This window comes from Oryctolagus cuniculus, chromosome 1 (genome assembly GCF_051225735.1).
Source record: "Oryctolagus cuniculus isolate XC-2025 breed Fujian yellow rabbit chromosome 1, ASM5122573v1, whole genome shotgun sequence".
NCBI lineage: Eukaryota > Metazoa > Chordata > Mammalia > Lagomorpha > Leporidae > Oryctolagus > Oryctolagus cuniculus.
The window spans coordinates 1,494,653-1,506,221 of NC_142867.1; the positions used below are offsets into that span (position 1 = coordinate 1,494,653).

An 11,569-nucleotide genomic window follows, 5' to 3' on the forward strand; every position below is an offset into this window, starting at 1 on the left:
CCATTCTCCCCTGCAGCGAGGGGGAGCTGTGCCCGCCGGCCACGGGAGGCTCGGACGCCAGGTGCAGGCGAGCCGAGGGACATGACATGGTCCGGTGTGACGGTGAGGACAGAGGGGCTGGCCGTGCGGCCTTCCAGGTGAGTGTGCGCCTGTGCCCGGGTGTGCAGGGTGTGTGGCCCCGCCCTGGCCACCTGGCTGAGCCCGTCCCTCCCATGTGTTGCCCAGAACATCCTCGGGGGCACCGCGGGGGAGCTGCCATCAGGAGCGAGTCTCTGTCCCTTCCGTCGCCCAAGGAGCTGACACACACACACACATACCCACTACTGCTGCTCTCTGGACCCTTGGAACTCTCAGAGAAAGGTGAGGCGCCCTCCTGCCACACTGGGCGGGGCCTGGGGACACCCACCGCTCCCCCGTGACCTCGAGACCCCCCCAAACTGCAGAAATGGTGCTGCCCAGCTCAAGTCTGGGCCCTCGAACCCGGGGACTCGTGAGTCCGTCCTGTTGTGAATCAAGAAGACTTTGCCTTTGGAACCTCGACACAGCCTTGCTCAGGAGTCAGCTCCCAGGTGAGCGCCGGCCCCGCCCATGCCTGTACCCCCACCCCCGCCCGGCTCTGCCGCGAGCCTTGTCAAGCCTAAGCCTTGTCTCTCTCCGCAGGTGACGCCCAAGGAAGGAGACCTCGCCCACACTGCCATCAGCAGCAGCAGCAACGCCCCCACCCCTCGCCCCCTGCCACTCCACCTGCGCAGCCACCCTGCGGCATCCGGGTGCTCCCGGAGCTGGGCCCTCCGCGGGGTGGCCCCCACCGCCTCCCTCCTTTCTTTCTTCTTCTCTCTCTCTCTCTCTCTCTGCCTGAGTGTTTGCCCTCCCATTGCCTGAGAGACTCGGAGCACCCCTGACTCCGCCCCCCATCCCCTCCACGTTTATTTTGCACTAAGTCGTCGGCACTGGTCTGGAGTCGGCGGCGGCCCTGAGTCTCTCGCGCGCGTGTGCGAGCCCTTGGCCAGCCCGGCCCCGGCACCTGCCTATCCGCCCATCTCTGTCCGGGGTCCTGGGCGCTGGCCGTGTGTCTGAGGCCTCGCCCCCACCTCGCCTGGCCTGGGTGCTCCCGCCCAGCGGAGCTGCCTTAGAAGACCCACAAGGCCCCTCTCGCCCTGTGCCCCTCCCCACCAGGGCCCCAGCAGGAGCCCTGGCCTCATCAATAAACACAGTTCCGGCAATTCGTCTCAGGGACGCCTGAGTCCCGTGTCTTCTTGGCTTCGGATGGGGTGGGAGGGGGCACACAGACAGATCTGGGGGCAGCGGGGTGGGGGGAGTCGACAGCAGGCCCCATGTGGGGATCTCTGGGATGAGTGGGGGGCGGGTGGCATCTTTGGCGATGAAAGGGGTCGGTGAAACTCAAGATCACTTCGTGGGGAGTGGGCATAAAATGGTGGGGGGGACACACGGGACAGCGTCGGCCACGCCACACCAGGAGAACCACGTGGCCTCAGCCTCCCCCTCTGGCCAGTACCTTGTCCTGTTCAGGAGCCCCCTCCCCCACTCCCCACCACCCCGCAGCTCTGGGGCTGAGCCCAGGCAGACCCTCCCCTCACTGTCGGGACCCCCACCCCACCCCCAGCTCTGGGGCTGAGCCCAGGCAGACCCTCCCTCACTGTGCTGGGACCCCCACCCCACCCCCAGCTCTGGGGCTGAGCCCTCACAGACCCTCCCCTCACTGTGCTGGGACCCCCACCCCACCCCCAGCTCTGGGGCTGAGCCCTCACAGACCCTCCCCTCACTGTGCTGGGACCCCCACCCCACTCCCAGCTCTGGGGCTGAGCCCAGGCAGACCCTCCCCTCACTGTCGGGACCCCCACCCCACCCCCAGCTCTGGGGCTGAGCCCAGGCAGACCCTCCCCTCACTGTGCTGGGACCCCCACCCCACTCCCAGCTCTGGGGCTGAGCCCAGGCAGACCCTCCCCTCACTGTGCTGGGACCCCCACCCCACCCCCAGCTCTGGGGCTGAGCCCTCACAGACCCTCCCCTCACTGTGCTGGGACCCCCACCCCACTCCCAGCTCTGGGGCTGAGCCCACACAGACCCTCCCCTCACTGTCGGGACCCCCACCCCAGCCCAGCTCTGGGGCTGAGCCCAGGCAGACCCTCTCCTCACTGTGCTATGGGTAGGAGTGGGGGCCAAACAGAGAGGCAGGGATAGGCACAGGGGTCGGGGCAAGGATGGCCTGGGGGCGAGGGGGGCAGAGGTCGGGGTGAGGAAGGCGCAGAGGGGCTGAGCCGGGAGAGGTGGCAGGGGAGTCTGGGACAGAGGGGTCCTCGCTGGGGTCTTGCTCTGGGGCGCACGTGCAGTGCCCTGTGGACTCGTGGCTCCTCCACAAGAGATAGCAGCCGGCCCGAGGCCAGAGCCCATTCCAGGCCCTGACCTCTGGGTGCTCAGCGGTGCAGACCCCTGGAACCAACATGGAGGGGAAGGCAGGGTTTGGGGGAATGAGGCTGACGCCCTGCCTGGGCGCCCCACTGCCCTGTCCCCTTCCCCAGAGCTCAGAGCAGTCAGGGAGGTGCCTGGACAGAGGGCCGAGACCCCACCCCACGGGCGAGTGAGTGAGGGCCTCAGTCCCTGGGCCCCTCCCCCTCCGCACAGGCCCTAGGGTCTGCTGGGAATGCAGGCTGCTCCCTGGGAAGGCCTCCACCTCCCTGACCCCGGCCCCGGTGATTCTCCCAAGTGGGGGTCTGGCCGCAGGATGAGGCTGCCATCTATTAGGTGTCGAGAGTTGGGTCTATAAATGGCCTTTATTATAAACATCCGACCCTCTGCAGGGAACATCAAAGCCGGCTCCCCAGGGGGTGGCCCGAGGGGGCCCGAGGGCGGAGGGCGTGGGAGCAGGCTCGGCAGGGAACGGGCCGGGAGCAGCGGGCGCCCTGAGCTGGGCCTGCTGGGACTCCAGTCCCACTGCACGCTGTCACTCTGGGGCTTCCACCTGGGGAGCGGGACAAAGCCGGGCGAGCAGAGGACCGGCCGGGAGTGCCGGCTGAGGCCCCGCTCGGCCCGCCCTGGGTGTGACCGTACCCCAGGAACGCAGTGCCTGCACCTCTCTTGGGCCTCCCCCCATAGAGCAGTGCTGAGGGCCTCCCGGGGCGGGGGTGGGGGCACAGCTCCTGCCAGCAGGTGCAGGGGCAGGGTCCCCCCAGTCCCCCTCCCGGGGTGGGGTGGGGGCCGTGTTTACCTTTGGCCCAGCTTCCTGCCTTTCAGAAGAGGGGCTTAGGGAGGCTCCAGGACAGGCTCGGACCCCACCCAAAGCTGCTGTGCAGCCCTCAGGCTCACTCCCAGAGCCGGCTCGCTGTGGGGGAGGGGCGGCCGGCGGCCCAGGGGCCTGGAGATCTGGGAGAGAGGCTGGGGGGGACCAGCTCAGCGGCCTCCCCCACCCCGTGAGGGGTCTACGCCAGGCCCCACCCCACCCCGTGTCCCCAGTTACTGTTACGTGGGGGGAAGCTGCATCAGTGTTGCCACGTCTCCACGTGTGTGTCTGACAGTGTCTCCGTGTGTGAGTGCGTGTCTCTGTGTGTCTGCGTGTGAGTCCATGCGTGTGTCCACATGTGATTGTGTGTGAGCATGTCTCTGTATGTCTCCACGTGTGACAGTGTCTCCGTGTGCGAGCACGCCCCCCGGGCACCTGTGAGCAGCTCAGTGTGCCCAGCCGTGTGCTCCTGTGGCCAGGCCTGTGGCTGATGCTGGCCCCAGGTGTGGCCATGGCCATGTGGGGCCCATGGCCCCTGCAGTGTGGACCTCTGAGCCTGGGGGGTGGGCCTTCCTGGCAGGATTTAGCGACCCTGGGCAGGGATTAGGGGCTGCCTAGGTGGGGGTGGGGCGGGGACATATGTCACCCCATGGGGTGAGGACAGAAAATCCCAATACCACAAAGGAAACAAATCCCTTAAAGGAGCAAAGGTGACATGCGGTCTGGCCAGAGTCCGCCCCGCAGGTCTGGAACCAAACAGGGCTGGGGTGTTGCCCCCCCCCACCGGCGCTCCCGGGCCTCCCGCAGCTTCCTACTCTGCAGAGCCTTGACGGGGGACCCCAGCACCCCAGCACCGCGGCCCCAGCCGCCCGTCAGGCCGAGGGGCACCTGGCCAGTCTTAGAGCAGGCGGGTGTGGGAGACCCCCTGCTAGCCCGGTGAGCCCGAGCCCCCGGCGGGGCCCCGCAGGAGGGGGCAGGGGGCCTCGGGAGGAGCGGGGCCTCTGCTCTTCCTGCCCCTGGCCACTCTTCCCCGCTCTCCCCTCTCCCCTCGGCTCCCCAGCCTGCTCCTGGTGACACTGTTGGCCCCTGGCCAGGGCTGGCGGGGGGCCCCCTTCCAGGAAGCCCACCTGCGGGCGGCCTGCTGGGAAGGGGCCTGCTCTCCTGGTTTCCTGGAAGCAGGCCTGCGGGTCTCTGTTCCTTGTCAGCACCGTGCTCGCAGAGAAAGCACACACTGGCCCCCTTGTCCTCCCGGGCCGGCCCCATCTCCCCACACCTGGCTGGGCGCGGGCGGGCAGCGGGGCGCCAGGGCAGGCTCCGGCCCCCGCCTGCTGCCCGCGGCCTCTGCCAGGCACGTGCCGAGGCCCCGGACGGCGGGCCGGGCTCTGCGCAGACCCCCGGGGAGCGGGATGGGCGGGGCTGTGGGGTGGGCGGCTGCAGGCCCCTGCTGCCTGCCTGGAGGTTTCCCAGGGGGCTCCTGGGGTCTGGGGTGCAGAAGGCCCACGGGTGGGCAGGTGTGAAGACTCCCTGGAAGGCAGACGGCCTGGAACCAGAAATAAGGGGAGGGGGACGCAGGATGGCGGGGAGGCGGGGCTCAGCCTGACAGAGGCCTGCTGCGTTCAGCAGCCAGGGCGGGGGGCACCCACGGACAGAGGGGCCGCAGGGGTCAGGACTGGGGGTGGGGGCCTGGGGAGGCGGTGGCAGGCCCATCTCCGCCCTCCCCCAGCCGCCTGCCTGCCTGCCTGCCGGGAAGACTGGTTTATTCAGGTGGCACTGGGAGCCGCCACGTGCAGGCAGAGCCCCCGGCGGCCCCCATTGGCTGCCCGTGACATCACCGCGTTGACACCCCACCCGCAAGGTCTGCGGGGGTTTATGGAGTGGGACCCGACCCCACCCCGGCCCACACACTAGCCCACTGTTTGGGGGTCTGGGGGGAGGCCGCGCCACAGTGCCCTGGCGCCACTGGCTTTTCCACCCGCCCCTAAGAGCCCCGGCACGGCGGCGGCTCCAACAGCGGAGCCTGGGGGCTGTGGGCCTGGCCTCTGCCTCCACCGTCTGAGTCCACGGCCTTGAGGACTCGGTGGCTCTGGGGGGCCCCTCCCCTCGGGACCTTGGAGAAGCCCCCTCTGACCTCCCCTCTGGCGCTGCTCTGGGCCGTGGGTCAGCAGCAGGACAGGGAGGGTGGCCGTGGTGGCAGTGACACTCCCGGGGGCAGGAGGATCCTGCAGGAGGCTAGGGGGGGCCCTCGGGGGGGCTCTCGGGGTGACTGGGGCCTCCCTGAGCCCCACAGGTCCCTCCAGAAGTGCCTGGCTTCCAGCTGCAAGGGTGCAGCAGGCAGAGCAAGCGCTGGGGGCCTGGAGCTGGCCCCAGCGGACGGAGGGGGGCCTCGCTCCCCCTCCCCACGACCTCTGACCCTCGTCACGCTGGGGGGTCTGATTTTAGGCCTTTGCCTCCCCTCTCCGTGGAGGCTTCTGGCTCCCAGCGGGAGGCCGTCTGGTTTCTGGGACCGACTTTCAGCGCACAGGAAAGCCAGGGAGACCCCAGCCTGCGGGGTGGGTGGCAGGAGGGGAGAGCGGAGAGGCTGGCCCTGCCTCCTCCTCCACTCCACGTCCATCAGCCCGTCACCCAGTGAACAGCGTCCGTGGCCCTCGCAGGGCCCGAGCAGAATGGGGGAACTGCCACCAGCAGCCCCAGGCCCCCCCAGCTCCCTTGTCCCCATCCCCACCCTGGGTGAACGGCCTCCCAGGGCCTGGGGCAGAGGGCATGTGTGCCAAGAGCAGCCCTCGGGGGACACTGCTGTTTGCAGTTCGCGGATGTGAGGAGATAAAGAGGCTGTTTTCCCAGCAGGCGCGGAGCCAGCAGGGGGCTGTGGGGCCGGGGGTCAAGGCTCTGGGGCCTCTCTGGGGCCGTGGACTCCCCTCCTGTCCCGCCCCTGCGCTGAGCACGAGCTGAGCAGCTGCACAGCACCCCCCCGCCCCTGCACCCCGCCCCGCCCCTGCGCCCGCTGAGCTTCGTCGCCCCAGCCTCTCCTGGGTGAGCGGAGAGGGTCCTGCTGTCTCCATCCCCCAACCCAACCATAGCCCCTGTCCCTGTGTCCTGTGGCTCAGCCCCTGCCCAAAAGGGCCCTGGGCTACAGCCGGGCCGATGGTGGGGAGGGGCCTAGAATGCCAGAATTGAGGGTTACTCACACACGTGCCACGGCGAACACGCATGGGGGACCTGTGTGGCTGGTGGGCGTGGCCTGGGGACATGGTTTCAGGTATCCCATACCCACCTGCTCAGCCCACGCTTGGGGTCCTAGAGTGAGGCCCCCCACTTGCCCCTCTGGGCCTCCCTCCGTGGGGAGGAAACAGTCCAGCGGTGGACACGGCCAGGGAGCCTGCAGCCGGCCCCAGGGGGAGGCCCCAGGGAGCACCGAGTGCCCACTGCCTCTGCTCACCCAGGGGCTGATGCCCACCAGGGCCCCCAGGGCGGAGGGTCTGTGCGCCCTGTCCACTCCCTCCTCTGAGCAGCTGCTACGGCCGCTGCCTGGACTCCTGGGGTCAGCCCCGTGGTGGGCTCCCTGGGGTCTTCTGGAGAAAGGTGGGGCTGCCTCCCTGCTGCCCTGGGGGCTAGAGCCCCCTGCCAGGGGAGTCTGGGGTGGGGGCCGCACGGGGCAGGGGGCCACAGTTGGTTCCAGTGCAGCTGCCCCAACCACCCCCCCCCAAGTCTGCCCCAGAATGGAGGGTGGGGGTGGAGGGAGGAGGAGAGGAGGAGAGGCCGAGGGTGCTGGGGCCGGCGCAGGAGAATGACGCTGGTGGAATGGCCAGCAGCTTCGTCCCCAGGCCCTTGGGCACTGAAAAGCTGTGTTCCAGGGCCCGCGCTGGGCGCAGCGGCTAAGCCATGGCCCGCAACGCCGAGAGCCAGTAAGAACGCTGGTCTGAGTCCCGGCCGCTCCTCTTCCCCTCCAGCTCCGCTGTGGCCTGGGAAAGCAGCAGAAGATGGCCCAAGTGCCTGGGCCCCTGTGCCCACGTGGGAGACCCAGAAAAATCTCCCGGTTCCTGGCTTTGGCCTGGCCCAGCTCCAGCCGCTCTGGCCATGTAGGGAGTGAACCAGCAGATGGAACATCTCTCTGTCTCTCTGTCTTCCCCTCTGCCTTTCAATTAAATAAATAAATCTTTTCTTAAAAAAAAAAAAAAAAAAAAAGCTGAGATTCCAGAGCCCTCCGCTGCCTCCGCGCAGCAGGGAGCAGCCCTGGGCCTGGCCGGGCCCCTGTGTCTCTCTCTTAGCCTCAGGCCACGGCAGGCACCTATCCCGGGCTGGGAGTGCCCCAGGAGCCTCGTGGGGGCCTAGGTGGGAGGCGCCAGCCCCAGCAGCCTCGGGAAGCACTGTGGCTGTGCAGACCAAGGGCAGAAGCAGGCCCCAAAGCCGGGCACTGGGGCACCGTGGTGTCCAGTGGCCGGGAAGGGGTATGCTCTGGCCTCCCCGCACCAGACACAGGGACCTGGGAGGCAAAGCTGCGTCTGGACGCAAGCCCTGACATAGTGGACACACAGCGGCCTCAGGCAGGCTGCTCCTCGCTCCTGCTGACCACGGGGAGCCCGAGAACCCCGGGAAGGGCAGCCCCTCCCAAGGGGCAACCCCCTCCCAGGTGGAGACCGTGGGCCCAGATGAGTGAGGGAGGCGGGATCCCGGGCAGGGAGACCCCAGCCCACAAAGCCGCCGTCCTTCCTCCCACCTGGCATGGCCCGGGCGTGCACAGGGCAGGTGGGGTGGAGCCATCCCTGCGAGTGGACACCACGGGCACCACCGTCCAAGCTTCAGGCAGGGGCTTGGGTTCTGCACACCCCAACACCCCCTCCCCAGACACGCCCCAGGTCCTGGGCCACAGGCTATGTGGGAGCCACGGCCCACCCTGGGGTGGGGACACTGCAGGGGCAGGGGGAGGACGGGCCAGGGGCAGTGCCACGTGGCAGGGGACTATTGGCACCGTGGGGCAGGAGGAGGAGGGACCGCACTGGCTATGGGCTCCCCAGGAACCCCACAAGGCTTGTGTGTGTGTGTCCTGCCTCTCCACGGTTCTGGGGTGGCCACTGGGGTGGGGGCCTGGGGGACGCCGGTCTGGCCACGTGGCGTGGCCTGCTCGGGAAGGTCAGAGGCCGCTCTGACCCGGAAGAGCCCCTGGCCACCTGGGCGACTGCAGGCAGGCCCCGTCCCCGCCTGCTGCCCTCCGGGAGACTCGGTCAATCATAGCTCTGTTTATTTTCCAGTGACATTTCTTAAGAAAAACAGCCTCCCCTCAACGCTTGACCCTGCGTCTGGAATGCGCGAGGCAAACAGCTGTCCCCTGGCCAGACCCTGCACGGCCCCCCGCGGGGGGCAGGGCCGGGGGTCATGCAGCGGGGACACTGGCCGGCCGGGGTCTCCCCAGTGGGGTGCCCGCAGTCCGCAGCCCCGCTCGGCCAGGGCCACACACGCACGCACGCACACGGGGTGGCTGGTTTTGGCCGGCCGGGCCCGGCGCCCTGGCGCGTGCTTTCTGAGGACCCTTGCGGCCATGCGTGTGCCGCGCAGTGGGCAGCTTTCGCGCCTCTGGCGGGCTGGGCTCCCGGCCACCCCGGGCTCCCGGCCACCCCAACCCTCCTCCGGGCGCCCTCCTTCCAGGAGGCGTTCCGCGGCCACTCAGAACCCACAAGGGGCTGCCCCCAGCCCCAGCCCAACCCAGGGGACACCGAGGGTCCCAGGCCTTGTGTCCGCAGGCCCTGCGGGTGGAGGCTGGATGGCCCCTGCCCTAGGCCACTTCCAGGAGGCCTGACCCCCGGCCACGTGCGAGGTGGCCCTTGCTCCCGCCTGGCGGGCAGTGAGCCCCTGTGTGCCCCCCATGGCCTGAGGCTGGCCGGAGCCCTCTGATTGGGTGTCTGGACATCAGCAGGCCTCCCTGGGGCCACACCTGACCCAGGCCCTGACCTAGCCCCTGAGCCTGGTTTCCAAATCTCACTGCTGCTTTCTCGACCCCTGTGACCCCTCCGCTGACCCCGGGGGTACCCTGGGGCTTCCTGGAAGAGGCTCCTGTTTGCCCACGGTGGGGCTGCTGGCTGTAGCAAGGCCAATCACAGGAGGTGCACAGAGCTCCCAGCCAGCCCCTCCCCTGGGGTCCCAGCCTCTCCGCTCCCCCGCAGGCAGGCAGCCCCTCCCCCACCCCCCAAAGGACCTGGCCCTGGGACCCTAAAGCTGCCCCGGGATAAGGATGAGCTGCGAGGGTGGGCGGGGGTGCTCCCATGCCCCCCTCCCTGCTTCCTGTGCCCCAGCCCACAAAGCACTAAAGGCCCCAGGCCCCGCACATCAAAGGCCCAGGAAGCGCTTGTGTGGAATTAAGTGTAAACCTCCAGGCATGTGGCTTGCATTTCCAACACTGCTACAGCTTGCTCTGCAGCAGGACAGGCGGTGGAGGCTGGGAACCCACCACCTCTGGCAGGGCGCCCCCGGGGCCCCACGCGGCAGCCTGAGCCTGGGAACTGCAGGCGCCAAACGCTGGCCTGTCCAGCTACAGCGGCCAGGGGGCTGTGCACGGCAAGCCCATGCAGAGTCCCCCAGCTGGGGTGGGGGAGCCCGAGGGACTGTAGCCCAAGCCCAGTGGGGGCCCTCTCCTCAGCCCGGGCAGGTGCCAAGAGCCCCCAGATGGCAGGAAGCAAGGCCCGAGCCACACTTCCCAGGCACCACTCAGAAGGTTCCAGGGGTGGGGTGGGCAGATCGATGGGGCCGCAGGAGGAGGCCCCCAGGAGTCAATGACCCGGGGCCTCGTCGTGGGCCTCGTGTCTGCAGAGCTGGCCGAGCAAAGACCAGCAGCCGGGGGTCAGGGCCGCGCCGCGGCCCCACGCCTCTCCCCACAGCTCTGCTGCCGGGGCTCCCCGCTCTAGGACCCCCGAGGCGGCCCCCCACTCTGGCCAAGGCTGCCCCGGGGACACTGGCAGGGCCCCACTCTTCCCAGCATGGGCAGCATGGGGCTCTGCCTCCAGGGGGTTGAACCTGGAGCTGGATAGGGAGCTGCAGGCAGCTGAGACCCCCACCCCACCCCCACCCTCAGTCTGGCCTCCCAGGGTACCGACTGACGTCAGCACAGCCCTGAAGGAGGAGGGGGCGTCCGCCTCCCTGGGGAAGGCCCTGAGACCCCAGGAGAGGGGCAGATAAGCGAGGGAACATTGGGGCCTGGGTAGGGCTTGCCCCTTGGCCCACGGGCGGGCAGGGGCGGGAGGAGGGGAGGCCCCTGGCCCCTCCGTGGGAACGGCCGCCACCATCAGTCTCGGAGGGCTTAGCCTGGAGGGACCGGGCTCCAAGAAGCAGACACACAGCTGCCGGCCCCCTCCCCGAGGGAAGCCCCCCACTGCCCGCTACCACCCTTGCTCCCGACCCTCGCCAAATGGAGATTCGGGGGCCCCTGAGATGGGGCTGTGCGGGAAGTGGCCGGGGGGCTTTGCAAGGGGCCTTCGGCGCCAAGGACCCCCACCCGGGAGCTCATGGCGTCCTCCCAAGCCCCCTCTGCAGGGTGGGAGGCCTGACGAGGTAGCCAGCAAGCTGTGGGGGAGGGGCTAGGTTCTGGGGCTAGACTAGAGGGTGGTGGGAGCGGGGAACAGGCTGACGGATGGGGACAGCTGCCGGCCCTTGCGCGGACGGGCCTCCTTCTCACGCCGGAGCCCCCCGGCTGCCCCATCAGTCACGGCCCACCCAGGACCGTGCCGAAGGCATCCACATCCCACATCCCTAATCCTCCCGCCCTTCTTCCAGAGAGTCCAGGCGTTCGGCACATTTTCCGAATTCTCAGGCCGTTGCTGTTCCCTCCTCAAATCCCTCGCTGCCCCCCACAGCCCCCCCCCTGCCATGGGAAACGCTGCCGCCGCCCGTGTCCAGGCTCCGGCCCGGGGCGGGCCCGGGAGCAGCTGGCCGTGCCCGGGCAGCTGGGAGGCACGGGGCTGCCAAGGGGCAGAGCCGGGATTACGGGGGCGTCATGGGACAGCCACCAGGCGGCTACCCAGAGTTTCTGGGGGCCCCAGGGAGGCCCTGGGAAGATGCACACGGGACTCCCAGCTGGACACAGGCCCCGCCCAAAGCGTCCATCTGCCCATGCCCCAGCCCCCTGGCTCCAAGCATGGGTGCCAACGTGTCCAGCCAGGGTCCTGCCCGAGGAGCCCTAGGCCAAGGCTACAGGGGTTCTGCAGGGTGGGCTAGGTGCCGGCTGTGGTCCCACGCCCCCACCTCGGCGTGCCTGGGTGCCTGGGAGGCCGAGGCTGAGGCAGAGACAAACTCCAGGCCCCACTGCTGTGGCCTAAGTGGTCATGCGGGCCTGGCCTGCAGGGGGAG

At 69.2% G+C, this 11,569-nt stretch overlaps 1 long non-coding RNA gene across 1 annotated transcript; it reads left to right on the forward strand.

Moving 5' to 3' along the window:
• Window positions 1–225: 225 nt before the first annotated feature.
• On the forward strand, window positions 226–733 carry LOC127486901 (uncharacterized). The gene is made up of 3 exons (XR_007913452.3): window positions 226–360; window positions 444–569; window positions 661–733. It is a non-coding gene; the product is annotated as an uncharacterized LOC127486901 (long non-coding RNA).
• Window positions 734–11,569: the final 10,836 nt, after the last annotated feature.